The following is a 6000-nucleotide window of genomic DNA, read 5'->3' as shown; positions in this document are numbered from 1 at the left end:
AAGACGTTGTCGATTTCGTGAAGGCTTGCGATACCTGTGCAGCCTATAAGCATTCACAGAAAGCGACTCCAGGTCTGATGGGTCAGCCAAAAGTATGTGATCGACCGATGTTAGCGTTAAGTATTGATTTGGTAGGTCCCCTTCCGCGCTCTCGTGCAGGATTTACGTTTTTGTTTGTGGTTACGTGTTGCTTCTCAAAGTATACGCTTCTTTTTCCGCTTCGCCGCGCAACCAGCGCGTTGGTGGTGAAGACTTTTGAGCACCATGTTATCTTGAAGCACGGTGTGCCCGAAACCGTAATTACTAATAACGGAGTTCAGTTTACGGGATCGGAATTTAGACAGTAAAGTTTTTTACGGACCTCGATATACTCCACAGGTAAACCTGGTTGAGCGATACAATAAAACGGTCATGACAGCTGTAGCTTCGTATGTAGAGGAGAACCATAGAACTTGGGATGAAAAATTGCACCAAATTCAGTTTGCAACAGTGCGGTGAATGAAACCACAAATGAGTCTCCTTTCTTTTTAGTTCATGCTAGAGAGCCAGTTATCAATGGGTCGTTTTATAAGGACACAGATAGGGATTACGAGCCGGGTGTACCTAGGGAGGAATATGCGGGTAATTTCGGGATTTTAAAGGATATTTTTCATCAGGTTAGGTTACGTTTATTGAGAGCACACGAAACAAATGCTAGGAATTATAATTTAAGAAGACGTCCGGAACAATTTGCAGTAGGCGATTTAGTATGGAAACGTAATTATGTGCAGAGTGACGCACAAAATTTTAGGATGGCGAAACTCGCCCCGAAATATGTTAAGTGTAGAGTAAAGGCAGTGTTGTCGCCTTTAGTCTACGAGTTAGAAACTGAAGATGGTCACAGTAATAGGATCATGGCACATTAAAGACTTGAAAGGTAAGGTAGCAGCTGCTGGGGTGATGAACGGTGGACGCGCGGCCCGCGTACAGGGTACTGCTCGCCGCACCGCCACCGTTGACTGAACTGCAGAGCTGATACGCGTTGTTTGTTTTGGTGAACGATGGACGTGCGGCCCGCGTACCTACAGGGTACTGCTCGCCGCGCCGCCACCGTTGATCGAACAACAGAGCTGATATACATATTATGGTTGTTGTTTAGCAACAGTGTTAAATATTGCAAAGTCATATTTAATCACCAATTGTCAGAGAAGTGGCGAACAGGCATAACTGTTTCACCACACAGTATGAACGTGGAAGGATGCTACGAACTGGAAGGGATGAATGTATGGAGCGGCGCAACCATAGCTCAATTTACGTCAAGAGCGTTGTCTTTAAGGGGTCATCCATTAATTACGTCACACGTTTAGGGGGAGGGAGGGGGTCAAGAAAATGTGACATATTGTGACATGGGGGAGGGGGGAGACACAAACTTTGTGACGTCACTTTAACTTCATCAGTAACCGAAATTTTATTTTAATTATTTTATTCGCTGTACATTTAAATAACAAGTTTTTAAAACGATAATCGTTTTTATTCTTTTAATTTTCTTTCCTAAGCACTTTTGGGTTATAAAATTACTAATATTTATATCGTCAAAAATATTTTGATAAAATATTAATAATACTTAGGTACTTACTTAATTCGATTTGGCGATTTCGTAGAAAAAATGTGACGTCACACTAGGGGGGAGGGGTTTGCCAAATGTGACCAAATGTGACAAGGGGGGGGAGGGGTCAAAAAACCTAGAAATTCGTGTGACGTAATTAATGGATGACCCCTAATGTGAAGTTATTTTGCTGTCGTGCGAGGTCACGCAGAATTTTTGGTGTTATGGTGCTGATGGTTTTAGCCAATACGTTGCGGGATTCAGGTGCATGTGTGGATTGGCGTTATTTTTTGGTGTGAGAAGGAGAGGCTTTATTTTGTGAGGTATCGCAGGGCGCGCACTGCATACCGCGGACGTTGTTTTTCGGTTTGGTTATGTAGTCCGTTTATTTTTTTCTCTCAGCACACGTTCTCAGGCACATAACACGTAATTATAATTCAGCTAACTAGCGGTTAGTAATTTTGGATATTTAGAATTTTGTTTGGAATGCAATTTCGTATTAAGCTACTCTAGTTTATATAGGTAAACTTAGCAGTAGGAATTGTTTTATTTTAATGTTGCCCGGTCTAGCGGAGAAAATTTTGAGTATGCTGAACATCGGTCCTGGCAGTTGGTTTGGTTTTGCCAGCGCAACTGGGTAAAGTTGTGCTGGTAGAACCAAGGGATGGTTTACTGGATAGTTGGATATTGCGGTGTGGATTTTTCCGGCTGTGCGGATACCACATTTTTTTTGTATTTAGGTTGTGTGGGTTCGAGATAGAAAATTCAAAATTTATTGGTTTATTGGTTTTGGTATGTGGAGTTGTGTGGTTTACTTTGGCTTTTCTGTTGGATAGCAATCTCGATCCTGCGGCAATCACTTCGGTGGTGGTTTTGTTTTGGGTTCTCCCATACTAAGTATGGTTGAGGTTGTTCTGTGTGTTTTTTTTCGTTTCTTGTGACACATGATTTAGATTTAGATAGTCGCTGAGGGCAGCGAGCGTTTTACCCTTGGTAAAACGCAACAGCGGGGAGAGGGGTATTGTGACACGGCACTTTGTATGGTTGTAATGTGGGGCGTCGCAGGGTAGTAAATAATACTAATAACGTCTGCTGATTACTGAACATCTTTATTGAGTAAATTGGTGCTTATATACTAGTGGCCTACGTGAGTGGCATTTAGGTGACCTTTATGAAAATGTAATTAGAATTATTGTTTATTTTATTAAATATATTTTCTATTAATTAAATGTCACCTTAAATGTCACATGACGTGTTGACCCTAATACTCAACACGTCATGTGCCTACTCACCGTACACCTTCCCCGTTTTTTTTTTGAGACAAAAATAGGTTACAATATATTTTTGTCGTAATTACAATGTAAACAATAACTTAATCTTAGACATTAATTTCTAACTATTCCAATATATGTTAATCGTATATGTATATAATAGCTATTTAAAAAAAGAAACACTAAAACTACCTTAAAAAACAAATATGCAAGGATATCTTAAATATTAAATTGGATATAACTTTAATTTGGTATGTTAAATAAAATAATTTAATGGATTATTTTAAAAAGTTGATTAAAGATAAATTATGGTTTAAACAATTAAAGGTTTACAATGTTGAACATATTTCAAAAATAAAAAAAAACTGTGGTTAACATGTTACACATTAATAGGTACTTAAAATTATCTATTCTATATTCTAAATGTTATTACAATACTTGGTTTTCACTTCCTGTTACGTATTTCTACTTTGTTATTAAATTACAATAAACACCTTGGTGTCATTTGTTATTTTGCTTACTCTGCTATTAACTATCCTAAAGGTTACATGACTATATTTATCTTATAGCTAAAAGTGCGGTATTGACATTTAGTATGTGACTTACTTAATTATTCCTATGTAACATTAGATACAATGCTGTAAACAATGCGTCGGTTGCTTTCTTATAGTCTAATAAGGAAGATGGGAATCCTTTTTTGGATTATGTTGGCTTAAAGGTGATCGGTTTTAAATTGCATTTGTAAAATAAGAAATGTGGATTGCTAGATTATCAGATCAGTTATATCTGTTGTAATATGGCAATTAGCCACTTTTAGTATTTAACAGTAACACTCTGGTTTACTGTAATATAAACGCATATTGCTTGTGTAAGCATAACTACATATGTATAAAATAGGCAAGCAATCAAATAAAGCCGTTCATTACTATACCTACTCTGGTCTATTTATTCCGTACCATTATACTACCCTTTCTACCCGACTCCGCCTCAGTCTACAAAATCCTCCATAACCCTCTATATTAGTATATGGCGACCCTGCCATAAACGAAACGCAGTCAGATCAGATCAAACAAAAACCAGAAGACTAAAAAAGAAGATGAACGCCACGACCGGGACCGCCATCAAGCTTACCGTCGAAGGAGTGAACATCCATGTAGTGGGGCCGCTACAAATTCTCCAAAGCCTGCGCATCACCGTCACCGGGCAAGAGCGGACAGTGGAAAGAACCGTAAACCTGGCAATGACGATAGGGGCACCGGTTCCATTAGCACCAGAGCCAACAACGCCAACAGCAGCAGCGACAAACACGCCCTCTGAACCACCAGCCGCGACAACGCCAGCAGCCGTAACAGAAGAAAGCATACCCGCCGCCCTAATCGTCCGACCTACGCAAAGGGTCGCGCCGCAACCGCGGAACCAACGGCAGGAACCGCGCAACCCAGAGGAACCAGGCCTAACGCAGCGCAACCAAGAGGAGCGAAGGACAGCCCGCGCCCAACACCGACGATGGATGAGGACGGTGCGTCTAGCACCGCCAAGACCACCACACGAGGCCACCCGGCGAAGCATCAGCGAGGCGTACCACCTCGGCCATCTCCAAGCCCTCCAAGAGACGGCGCCACACGATCCCAACAGAGGACGAGTGTGGACCCACCGGAGTCCACCACTCCCAGAGGAAACCACAGAGTTATAGGGAAACCTCACCGTTAAGTCTTCATACGTTAAGTACTCATCAAGTAAGTTCCGTTAGTTATCATAAATCAAAATAAATTATAGAATTCGTAAAGCATAATACTATTGTAGCATCCCCTTTTTTTTTAATTTTCTTAATACGTTATCGCTGGTAGTTAAAATTTCATAATGTCGCCAAACCATTAATTTCTAAAAATGAAAAATATATAAAATACATTTTCTAACATAATAGATCATAAATTATAAATTGTAGGTGTCGAATAGTGTCCTCAATTAGTTATGTCGCAATCATCAACACGCGCCGAGTAATAGGTGCGCGAGTCAGCAAAACGCAAGTAGGACGCGTGCCGCGCGTCGATTTATAGCAAGTTTAAATATTCAGTGAATGAAATTTGATACCCACACTTAGAAAATTTTACAACAATAACAGTAGTTGGTTCTTAGGGATGATTAATACCTTAGCCACATATCAGACTGATCATCTGATACGCGGCGAAGGGTTAATTATTATTTCTTTTAATTAATAACAAAGTTTTTTTTTCAAACGGTACACAGATAGGAGTATTTTTAGGAGTTATAGGCACATTCGTATTATGTGACATTTTAGCTAGAGCACTAGTCCTTCGTTCTTGATCATAGTGTGATATACAGTATCCTCCGTGAAAGTTGTAGGAGACTTATTGTCTTAATGTATTTGTGTCTCTAGGTACAGGCAGAGCCGTACAGCCTGGCCTGATATGCCGATATTATCGTATTGTTCCCAGTGCAGACATTCCGTTATGGCTCATTGTGGAGAGATGATAGTTAATCACGGGTACGCACGGGAGCGTAGCCCATTATTGATTTATAGGGTGACCATGCCCTCGGGTAACCAATCCCACGTATAGTTATGAATATAGGGTGACCATGCCCTGGGTAACCATTCCCATTGATTTTGTTAGGAGTATAGGACTCCGTCTTAATTCGGCATTAGTTATTTTTATTACGAGATTTATAGGGTACCGTAACTATAAACAGCGAGAGTGAATATTTTAAAGTCGAATACCAAATGTTTTTACAGTTGAAGAGTAAATGTTTTAAAGATGAAGAGTAGGTAAATATTTTAAAGAAGAAGATAGTTAATCAATATTTTAACGTTTGAGAGATGATAACATTTTAAGTGGAGATATTATTTTCTTATTAAAAGACAACGATTTTTTTTTTAGGACTACGACACCTACGTCACATAAAATCAAGCTAAATAAAGATTGTTTGCATTTGTATAAATTTATTAATTTTTTTTATTGATTTCAGAAAAAATTGTAAACAAGTAACATGTTTTTAAATTTTTTCTTCTGCCACCCCGGCGGTGAGAGGAACTTTCGGGGGAGGTGTAATATGGCAATTAGCCACTTTTAGTATTTAACAGTAACACTCTGGTTTACTGTAACATAAACGCATATTGCTTGTGTA

Source organism: Cydia splendana, chromosome 11 (assembly GCF_910591565.1).
Source record: "Cydia splendana chromosome 11, ilCydSple1.2, whole genome shotgun sequence".
Taxonomy (NCBI): domain Eukaryota; kingdom Metazoa; phylum Arthropoda; class Insecta; order Lepidoptera; family Tortricidae; genus Cydia; species Cydia splendana.
Note: the sequence above shows the minus strand (reverse complement) of the source record.